The 11,960-nt window shown below is 37.2% G+C and overlaps 1 long non-coding RNA gene and 1 pseudogene across 1 annotated transcript; one reads left to right on the forward strand and one right to left on the reverse strand.

Annotated features, from left to right (window-relative positions):
- Window positions 1-2,732: 2,732 nt before the first annotated feature.
- Window positions 2,733-11,040, reverse strand: LOC142172906 (uncharacterized). Its single transcript, XR_012702062.1, has 3 exons — window positions 10,815-11,040; window positions 9,306-9,388; window positions 2,733-3,058 (listed from the first exon to the last, which is right to left on the reverse strand). It is a non-coding gene; the product is annotated as an uncharacterized LOC142172906 (long non-coding RNA).
- On the forward strand, window positions 6,112-10,096 carry LOC107825977 (auxin-responsive protein IAA14-like; annotated as a pseudogene).
- Window positions 11,041-11,960: the final 920 nt, after the last annotated feature.

Below are 11,960 nucleotides of genomic sequence, written 5' to 3' on the forward strand. Positions count from 1 at the left end.
TGTGTTCGTCCCATTTTTGTCGGTTGCCTTTACTACATAGTTTGAAATCCGGCTTATTGAACCCGCCCTCATGACCGTATCTAGCATACATGAGATGGAGACTGCAGAAACCTTTGGCAAGATCTGGATGGTGAAATGTTCGGGGTATTTTCAGAAAATCCAAAAATCGGTGTACCGTGACGGCCCTAGGTGCAATCAAGTACTTGAATCTTAACGGAGCTTCATCATTCCCAATGTATCCCGCTATTTCCTCCAACGTCGGGGTGAGTTCGAAGTCTGAAAAATGGAATACATTGTGCGCCGAATCCCAGTAAGTGACCAATGATCTGATAATATCACCCCGCGGTTGAATGTCTAGTAAATCTGGGAGATTTTTCAGATATTTCCTCACTTTGCCTTGCCCTTCTTTGCCTAAGTCGTTCCACCATAATCGCAACTCAAAAGGGATCTTGGTCATTATTGAAAACGATTCATTTTGTATCGTGCTCATCCTGCACATTTATTTAAGGCGATAAACTTTATTAGACTCAAAAATTAAAATTATCTAGAATTTTTTTTTTATATATAAAAACGGGAGGTTGGACCCGCCAAGGGTTGCCTACGTATCTCACCCCGCGCGAGAATCAAACCGGCGTAGTTCGGTCATATCGTGAATAGAGAAAATCAAATAAACCTAGCAATCAAGAATAAGTGTTATTTTTGGAGAAAGATAAATACTAAAAAAAAATATATTTTTTTTTTTGTTTTTTGCAATATTTGGACTATTAGTCCGAAATTTATAAAAGGGTACTACAAAAGAGACAACACATTTTTTGAATTATGAGTTTTCCATTTTTTTTTAAAAATAAATACCCCCTTTTTCTTAAAAAGAAAAGAACAATTTTTATATGTTTTTTTTTAATGAATCAAACTAGAAGACAACTTTTGGTTTTATATATTTTTTATTTTTTTTAGAAAAATTCCGACGAGGTTTCGAAACTACTTGGACATTGGTTTTATTTTTCCAAAATAAGTAATTATCTCCCTACACTGCTATTTTTCCCTTTTTTTTTAGAAACCGGTCAGCATGCGGAACCGAAGCAAATAAATGCGCAAAACAAATAGGATGCAGCAGGGTGGTCTTTTCATTTCAGGTTGCTTGTCCTAGACGGACCCAACCCCTGTGTTGAGCCCCCTAAGTCAAATGCAACATGATGCAAATAAGCGTTCCTACTAGGGATCCGGCATGAAGTCGAGTTATACTAGGTTTAAACCTTGGTATTTGTTCTAGACTGTGTACCCGAGCGGACAACTCGAGTCGAGGAGGGGCAACTTACCGGGAACCAAAAGGCCGTCCGGCTTCGTAACTTATCCGTCCTCTTTCTTATTTCGGGCATTGACACTAACAGAATAGGGAGTCTCGACCAGCGAGCTTCTCCCCGGAGGTAAGAAGAGAAGGGTTTCGGCACAGTTTAATATACAGTTCAGATAATATCAAAACGGTAAAAGACAACATTTAGCAGGTTATGCAAAAACATGTAATAAAGATCAGATAATAAAGCCAAATATAACAATTATTCTAAGCTCGAATTCTTGAACCCTGAACCACGTGGTCGTGGGTTCGCTCCCCAGCGGAGTCGCCAGAGCTGTCACACCTCCTTTTTGCGCGCCCCGCCCCGAAGGGTTAGATGCGCGGGTGGAGTTTTTCCAATTTAAGTGGCAATATTCGAAATGGGATTACTTATTTAATTCAGAGTCGCCACTTGGGAAAGGTTTGGCTTTTGGTGTCCCAAGTCACCGGTTTATCTTGAATCCCAAATCGAGGAAATTTTCGACTTTTCCAAATGAAGTCTGCGAACCAGAAATTCTAAGTAAGGAATTCTGTTGACCCGAGGGAAGGTGTTAGGCACCCTCGAATCCCGTGGTTCTAGCACGGTCGCTTAAATTGTTATAATGGCTAAATATCTGATTTAAATACATGTTGTGACTTATGTGCTTTTATTAAGTTTAAACCGCTTTTATTATTATCACTTATTTTTTATAGAATTGCAACGTCGGGAAAATACATCTCGAACCACGTCACAATCAATGCACCCGTTATCGTCGACACATTTGGACTTCGTTGAGATTCGAATTTGGGTCACATCAATGTGCACCCGAATTTAAGAATGTGATTTAATTAAGCCGCGCGAATTTGGGTCACATCAATGTGCACCCGAATTTAAGAATGTGATTTAATTAAGCCGCGCCAACAGAGTCTAACGCGTTATTATCTTTGTAGAAGGCCATAAAATTTATTAAATGGCCTATCTTGAATTCTAAATAATTATCATTAGTTGTTGAGGGCCCCGCAATTGGTATTTTTTTTTATTTGGCGAGGCTCGTCTCATTATTTTTAGAAGGGTATCCTACAGTGACTACATTTCTATTATTTTTATTTCCAGAGATAGAAGAAAGGAAAGTGTGTGTGCTAATTGAAGTATATACTTCAACTTAAACCAAACTCCTATCAATTTTTGATTGATTACTTTTAAAGTAAAAAAAACGTCATGCCTTTTACGAAAATGATTTGGTCGAATAAAAAATTACATATGAGATAGATGAAATGCAATACTTAATCCGAATATTTCTTAATTTGAACTTAACTGAACTTATTTGAACTAGGTTAAAGGATAACTGGCGAAGTAAAATGCTTTAATTTGACAAGGAATCATATACGAGTTAGCGAAATACAACGTTTAGTCTGAGCATTTCTTGTATTGAACTTAACTAAACTTGTATGGACTAGTCTTACTAAAAAAACTAAATGAAACAGAAAACAGTATTGTGTAAAGTCGAAATATGCATGCTTATACTAACAGACAATTGTCGAGCTCAAATACAAAGGGGTGAAACTCAGTCGGCTATCAGTACACTCTTTTGAACTATTGAAACATAAACTAAATCAATTTCCACAAGGCCTGTTAATGTACTATGAATATCACAACGAATGCTTGAACATCTTCACCCTTTTTCATTTCATGCTTTCAAACTGTTTCAGTTACATCAATATGGGACTTGAAATGTGTACCTGGAAATGCTGAAAATGCAAAGGAGAAGAAGAGGAAGATGTGGGAATCAGCAGCCAAAAGAAACAGGACTAGCAAATAGCACCAGGACAAGGCAGCAGCAAACAAAGCGAACAGCAGAAAAGGCTCAAGTGCAGAAATGTAACTATGGCCAATAGAAAGAAATAGCCAAATGAGAGCAACACCCAGTGGAGTAGAATCAGAACTCCAAAGCAGACCAAACCAGTAGTAAATCAATGGAAAACACTTGACTAAATAGACACCACTGGAACTTCAAAGAATCAGAATCGATTTCAACAAGTTGAAACAACTGAAAACCCAAATAACAAATAGGAAGAAGCAATTTCTGATTGTTTGTTGTATAGTTTCTATCCCTTAACCTCTCTCTATCTGTGTTTGTGTTTTTCCTTTTCAGCTCTCAAGGTTCCCTCCTCTTTCTGTATGTCTATCCCCCTTTTTATAAGCCTCTATCCTACTCTTTTTAACAGCCTGTTTTCAGAAATCACAGTACCCTTCCCATGTGCCTTCTATTTTCAATTCCAAACTTTAGCTAATTAAGTATTAAACCCCATCAACATTCCCTGGCAGATTTCACTTTTAAAAGGTTTAAATACTTCTTTAAACTAAAGCCAAGTATGGGCAGTGGAATGTATCTGACAGCATATGCTGTCAAATTGTTTAAAACTTAACAAAAGCCTTTATGCAGGCCACTGGCTGTGCACAAAGCACATGAGATGCACCAATGCACATGCTGTGCACGAGTGCACATGCCTTCCAATTCAGAATCTAAACACAAACAATCCAACAGCTATAAGTGAACTAAACTGGCTCTTAATTGATTCAGGCAAATGTTCAATAGAAGCAAATCGATTTAACTTTGTTCAGACAGTTGAGACTAATTGACGACACATGTCGACTCGACTATATTAGCATTAACATACACAAACGTAGCCAAATCAGTCATTCAAAAGCATGGGACACATGACTCGACTTATACTGATTAAGCAGGATTATACTTTGAGGAATCAGTTAGTCAGTACAAATTTGGAATACAACCAATACACATGTCTTATCAGAATAGGAGGGGTTCAAACAAAACACAGTGGTTCAGGCAAAGTGGTCAATCAGAAGGTGGTAAAATTTAAAGACACAAATTGAAACAAAACATGACCAGATATTTAAAACAAATCACACGGACTAAAACAAATAAAGGAAAGAAAACAAACTCACCTTAAAGCTTGCAAAGTTAAAAATTTGAACTTGGACTTGGACAGACCTTTCTTAAGGCTGAACGGACTTTAATCGAAGTGTTTCTCAGATGAGAAACACTTCGATTAAGGTCCATTAGACCTTAATCTCTTTGGCTCGGACTGGCATGGGCCAGTGATGAAGGACACAAAACTTTCAAACTTAGATCTGGGATTCAGGCTTCCCTGATCAGATTCGGACCAAACCAAGTATGGTTTGGTCACGAGGGGGGTCTGGGGAGTGTTTGGTATGAATTTGAAGCAGATCGGTGTAGATTAGGTTCCGACTCGAATCTTCAAATGAAGATTCGAGAAGGTGGGATAAGATTCGAAGCATGGTGTTGGTAGATTTGGGTTCAGGATGGCATGGGGGTTCTATGGTGTTCAGGGGAAGGTCACTGGCATCCATGCCGCCGGCTTTCATGGCGGAAATACGCAGGGGCGGCTAGGGTTTTAGGGTTGTTTGTTTGGAGACGAAGGCTGGGGTTCAGATAGGGGGGGCAAGGTATGGTGAAGGGCTTATATAGTTAGTGGGTGGGTGAACCTCGACCGTTAGATCAATCTAGATCTACGGTCTGGATCTGAAGGCTTAAATGGAACGGTGTCGTTTTGAGGGTTTGGGTTTGGTCCGGGTGAGATGGGTCGGGTTTGTTAGTGGGTACGGGGTGTGAGATCTTGGCCGTTGGATCAGTTTGATTTGAATGGTTGAGATGGATCGGCCTTGAAACGACGTAGTTTTGGTGTTAAACTACGTCGTTTTGTGTCCTGGGGGTGGGCTGTTCGGACTGGGGGTTTGGGCTGTTCAATTGGGCTCCAAATTTTGAAATGGACACGGCCCAAATTCATTTTACAACAAATTTTGTCTTCTTTTTCTTTATTTCTAATTTCCTAAATACACAAACTAATTAAATAAAACCAAGCACCACTAATTAACACTTAACATATTTATTTCACGCGGATAAAATGTTAAAGGTAGGCAAAAATTAAACACAGCAACAAATCAGAAAAAAAGAAAAAATGCGTATTTTTTGTAATTTTCCATCTAACAAACGGGTCATGGTTTAAATTACGCATGACACATACATTTTTTAATTCTTTTGGAGCGATTGTCGCATAAAACAAAAATCACGTGCTCACAACTGCTATTGCTACAATAACTTCAAATGCGTGGCAAAAAAAATACGATTAGCTACGAAATTTTATTGTAGCAATAAATTTGTAGCTATTTGTGTAATTATTGCCACGACACTTAGCAAATATAGCAAAAATGATAAATTAGCTTTGCCAATTTTATTTTGTAGCTAAATATTTTTATGAAATTGTAAATAGCCACGAAATTTTAATTTTTGTGGCTATTGTTATTTATTAGCCACGATTTTCATACATGTAGCTAAGAATTTGTAGCTATATATACATAATGTTGTAGTGTAGGTTTGTTTAAATAGTAGGGCTTTGAAGACCTTATTACACTAAAAAATATATGAAATACACAATCAAATACTAAAAATATACGAATTGCACAATCAAATACATATATATATATAGATAACCTATTTCGAATTATATGGGTGTACATTACAAAAAAGGCCGAAAATACGTAAAAAGAAATAAAAGAAAAACTTTATGGGAAATAAGGTTTGATCCTTTGAGATCTTCCATGAATTGAGAAAACAAATATTAAATGGTGTGAGAGAATAATCAAAATTAACTAAAAGGGTATTATGGGTATAGAAATATGCCTGAAATCCTAATTGGGACATAAAATTACCTAAATGATCCCATTTGGGTCAATCGGCTAAAAAACGGTGCGGTCAAAAGGATTTTTCCTAGGTATAGAACAAGATCTGAATCTTTGGGACTGTAGCTTGAGGGGACTATATCAATCTTTCAGTTCTATATTATTTAGGAGGCGTGACATGATTTCACATCAAAAATGAAAATTTAACCTTACCAGCTTAGGAAATATACCCACTGATTGCTTGTTACAGCACATTTTAGCATCAATGAGGGTAGTCTTTTCATGCTTTTGCAAGTTGTACTCCTGTTTCCACACTTTCCTTTTTAAATTTATTTTATCCAGGAGAGGAGGATAAAAGAAGTGGAGAAAAGGAAAGAAGAAGAAAGAAAGAAAGAGTACTTTTACTGAAGTTTGATTTGCCCCCTCTTTTTACAGCCTCTCTTTGCCATATCACATTCCATTATTCATTTGTTACAGTGGAGAAATATAAGAGAGGCTACAGAGCACAGAGAGCCCAAAGAACCTTTACTCTATTTTTCTTTTTACATACTTCACTAGCTCTGCACTTCACTAGTCTTGATAGTTGAAAAACCTTTTAATACTCTTTCTAAGTCCTTTACTTCTTGAATTCCTTTGATGTCAATGCCGTTAGAAGAGCATGATTACACAGGCTTATCTGAGGAGAGTAGTTGTGTTTGTGTTTCCTCAATGGAAAATAATTAGAGGAAAAGCAAAAGAGACTTGAACTTGAACTTGAACTTGAACCTGAAGGCCACTGAGCTTAGACTAGGCTTGCCTGGTTCTGAGTCCCCTGAGAGGGGTTTAGTTTCTGGAGCCAAAAGGGGGTATTCTGACACCATGAATGGTGCTTTCTCTAGATCTGAGGTTGATTCTGCTAAAGGTCACAGTGGGTTGTTGTTCTATCCTAAAGGGTGGAAGCAAGATTCTTGGTGCTGTTGTACCTGCAGAGAGTAATCTTCAGCAGTCTTCTATGGCCAATGCTGTGAAAGATCCATCGCCAAGACCAGCACAGGAGAAAAAGCCTCTGATTCTAACTAGTAATGGACATGGGGTTGCCCCAGCCGCTAAGTAAATCTTTCAGAACCTCCCCTTAAAATTAACTACTACAGCATGAAGCTAGAGTTTTTGTGTTCTTTTTCATTCTTTTGTAAATAGTAAGATTATATCTTAACTGAATCTTACCTCCCATGGGTTTGTCTAATTATCTTCTTGAACTGAACCTTAATAGTTAACACTATGGTTTGGACTTCCGGTGTTGCTCGAAAAGTTTTCTCGTCCTTATTTGCTCAACCTTCAAAGAGCTACCATGTTTTGTCCCATTCTTTCAATTGAATCCTCCGTAAGCTTGTTCTGCTGTTACTTCTTTCCTCTGTGTTTAATCAACATGTATTTTTTTTTCCAAAGGGAGAGGGAGAATTGGGGTTTTCAAGTTCTTGAGCTGGCTCTCGGGCTGAGGGTTTTCTAGTGTAGGGTTAAGGTTTGCATACACATTGCCTTCTCTAAGCCCCAAAGCCCCACTTGTGGGATTCCACTGGGTTGTTGTTGTTGAGTTGGCAAATGCTAAATTAGTAAGGAAATTAAGGACCTAGCTGCTCCTGGAACTACATAGTAACTGGAGCTACTTTTGTTTTCTGGTCAGGGCACAGGTAGTAGGATGGCCACCAATTCGATCTTTTCGGAAGAAGTCAATGGTCAGTAATCCTCCCAAGACTGAGGAGGATGTGGATGGTACGTTAGGATCTGCTTGTGTTTATGTCAAAGTCAGCATGGATGATGCCCCTTATCTGAGGAAGGTTGACCTTAGGATCTACAAAAGCTACAATGATCTGTCCTCAGCACTGGAAAAGATGTTCAGCTGCTTTACCATAGGTAATGCCTTGATTACAGCTGTCTGTATTCTTTTTCTTTGCGGCTTAATATTGTAACTGTTGAAGGCATCTCATATGATTGTTTTTTTTTTTGAGGTTCGTTGCGCTGATTAGAATCCTATGGAGGTCCGATGAGGAGCTTTTAACTGGAGATAGCTTTAGTACAGTAGTGCTCGAAACTTCTTTGTTGTTAATCTAGCATGTCCTATTGGACTTTATCGTTATATGTTGTCTTTGAAGTGATTTGCCTCTTGTTTCGTTGAGATATTCTTGTTAATTCCTTCAATCTATATTTCTCCTTTTTTTTCTTTTTTTCTTTTTAACCATGGTGTGCGGGCAGCTTGCATGCATCTCGACTAATTCCATGGGATATCTGCCACTTCCCACCAGCAACAGGTACTAGGTAACTCTATCCACCAAGGCTTGGATAGAAGGGAAGAAATCGCATAGTGTTCTTGTCTCGGCTGGGGTTCAAACCCGAGACCTCAAGCTCTCAACCCACTTCATTTATCACTATGCCACACCCTTCGGTGCAAAGATAAATAGGTATAAAAGCACAAAAAATTCCATGGTAACGTCCAGTTTAGATTATGCTCAAATTGACTAGTTGATCGGACAGCAGGTTACAACCCACAAGCACAAGTACTGGGTAAATCCACCCATTAATGCTTGAGCAGAGGGCCTCAAACGGAGTGTTGTTGCTGTGATTGGAACTTAGATTTCCAGTAGTAAAGTTTGTTACTCCTGTCTCAAGCACTTAGTCATCTCCTTGAGGATTAGTTTTATGATTATTAGCGCTCTCAAGGCAATTAGTAATTTATTTCTGATCTTAAGAACAGTATGTAATATGCTGATTTTTGGGTTGGAACGCCTTGATCTTCTATTGCTTGTAAATCATAAAAAGCATTCATTTTCTAGCTCAAATAAAGATAAGTTGCTAAATGAGGTGGAAGGCAACAATTGACAAAAACTGTTTGCTTGCTGTGATGAGTCTAGGTAGTGAACAGTGTACTTTTTGGTGTGAAATGTTGATTAAACATACACGTGCCTCTTTCTTTCTGCATTAAGAGTTTACTGAATTTCAACTTTCATCTGTGATTAATTCAGGTCAATGTGGAACTGAAGGTATTCCGATTCGTGATGGACTAACTGAAAGTAGATTGATGGATCTTCTACATGGATCTGAGTATGTTCTTACCTATGAGGACAAGGATGGTGATTGGATGCTCGTTGGTGATGTTCCATGGGAGTAAGTTTCATGTCTAATCTGAGTTGTCGGATGATCACTTTCGTAAAGGTCATATATGTTAAGTAATTTAATCAAATGCATTCATCCTATCTTAAACCTATCAGGAGGTAATCTTAAATGAATAAACAGAAATACCTGCGCGTGAAACTTGTGCTTGTCCTCCAAACTTCAGTGTTTCCTGAGAGTTCATATTTCACTGAATCATTGTATCCATCTATCTGTCATGTGTATATATATATAAAGCTTGTGATTAGTGACAGTAAAAAAGGATGGACATTTGGAATTACTTAATATCATGGAGGATTTATGTGTGATAGTGATGCTTGTCATTGAATTATTAGATCCTACATAGGGAATCCTGTCCTGTAGGCCATTCTTTTAGTATGCAGTGAGTCTTACTTGCCATGAATTATTGTATGTAGGATGTTCACAGAGTCTTGCAAGAGGCTGAGGATCATGAAGAGTTCAGATGCAATTGGTCTAGGTAAGTTAAAAGGGGTTTTTCCTTCTCTTCGTACTCAGACAAGGCCTATCACTTTGCCCACTACTATGTGAAAACAAATCTAGTGCTGCTTCTGAAATGTATGTTAATTTATGTTCAGAATAAATCAATAAAACTAAACAGATCTAGGATGAGTCTATCTCATATGATATTTGACCTGCATTTTTTTTTTGGGGCAGCCCCAAGAGCCATGGAGAAATACAAAAACCGTTAAACAAGTAGCACTCTCGCTACAAATGTTGCAGGTATCTTCAAGCAAATGGATGATGGAAACTGGAAAGTGAAGTGTCTATTGATATATGATTAGTAGTAGAAGCGTTAATTTGGATTTGAAGTAGTGTACCACGCTTTTAAGTTTGTGTGTATTAAGTCTATATTTGATGCAAGGGAAAATAACCCTCTCATAGAAACATATCCACAAGTATTCTTACTGGTTGCTTCAGCAAGGCTTTTGTCTCTATTTTAAATGGTCTCATCCTATAACAAATCTCTCTATGTCAGTGTGGCTAAAGTTGTCCATCATTTGGCGTTTATTTTCTCCTTTTACATAGTTATTTAATTACCTTGAGGGGTATGGTGTATTTTCTTTTTTATTTTGGACTTTTGTGGATGATCATCCTTCAGCCACTAGCACCCAAAACAGGGAAAAAAAAAAAGAAACTCAAAACGATGTATTGTTTTGTCAGTACTCCCCCGATCCACAATAAGTGATCAATTTGTTTTTTTAATTTTGATCCAAAATGTGTCCATTTATATAATCAAGAAAAAATTCAATTTATTTTTTTCAAAATTACCCTTATGTATGTATCTACTCCTCATATTTGAGAAGAGAAGTAAGTGCTACTATAACTATGGTGCAACATTTAATGAAGGGTAATTTAGTCACACTAATTATTTTTGTCTAGAATTTAGTATTTGTTTAATGGGTATGCCCAAAACAAATTGATCACTTATTGTGGAGAGGAGCGATTAGTAAGCAAGAAGAGACAAGTTGCATGTGGTCATGCTACAAAAGATCTCTCTTTAAGAACATATTGCTCATTGATTAACATATTGCTCCTCAAATGTGCAGTTGAGACACTGGGACTGCAGTCACTCATTAATAATTTGTTCTAAGAGCAATAAATGTGGCGGGAGCTTACCAAATTGTTATTTCATGAGAAAATTTGACTGCACATCTGTTTTCTGTGGGCTCTTCCGATTATTTGTTTGCAACTAAAGAGATAGGAACTCTGCCACGGTATGTAACCATTTGATCAATATTTTTGTTTAAACAAGAAAGAAATAAAGAAACTCATCTCTCCTTTTCCCTCACTTGAGTGGTAGTTCAGCGTTAAGAGTTGTTAATCTTCCTCTTTCTCACCCAAAAATTATAGGTCGTGCGATGGCGGAATTCCTGGCCTATAGACTTTTGGTGTCACAATTCTGACAGAGAATCAACTAATTCCTGTCCAAGAGTGGAATACTGTTTCAAAGACTGCACCAACTTCAAGTTGAGACGCATTAGGAGATTTACTTCATAGAAGTTAGAAACCTATAAAATAAAAGGAAAAGAAAAGGTTGACAATCGGATTAATCAATTAATTAACTACATACGCCTCAATCTCATATTAGCTAGTGTATGACTGCATGAATTCATTGAACTTTGTAACACTTTATTCATGTCTATTTCATTCCATTGTAAAGAATTTATCTTCTAATGTGAATTAAAAGGTCATTAAATTTTACACATTTTTTTAGTAAATATACCACCAGGGAAGAGTACATAGTGGCTAATATATATAATAAAAAAAATAAAATAAAAACAAGGTCTTTACAATTTGAGTAGGAATAAAACTAGAACAAAACACAAGGAAAACTATGTTTACCATTAAGATGGATAACAATTAAATTTGTACGCGCTTTTAAAGATATGTGGATTGATTCAACACAAGTAATCAAGAATGTTAGATAAACGAATTAAAGATAAAATGAATAACCAAACAAGTTGTGACGTTAAGTCCGGACTCAGATTTAAGCTTAACAATAGTTCTGCCCTCGATCGGACCCTCGATTCGGAGCCAAATGTGTATGAAGAGCTATGATTAAAATAAGAAATTCTCAATAACTAGAAAGCAGAGAAACAAGTTTATATTGCTTTGATATATGTGTTACAATGTGTATCGAATGAAAAAGCTTCCCATTTATATAGTAGGAGAGTTTCATCCCTAGTACAACTCTAAAAAGGTAAAAAAATCCTCCTTTCTCGTCAATTACTGATATGTTACCGATGTCGGGCGAGATTCGCG

This window comes from Nicotiana tabacum, chromosome 18 (genome assembly GCF_000715075.1).
Source record: "Nicotiana tabacum cultivar K326 chromosome 18, ASM71507v2, whole genome shotgun sequence".
NCBI lineage: Eukaryota > Viridiplantae > Streptophyta > Magnoliopsida > Solanales > Solanaceae > Nicotiana > Nicotiana tabacum.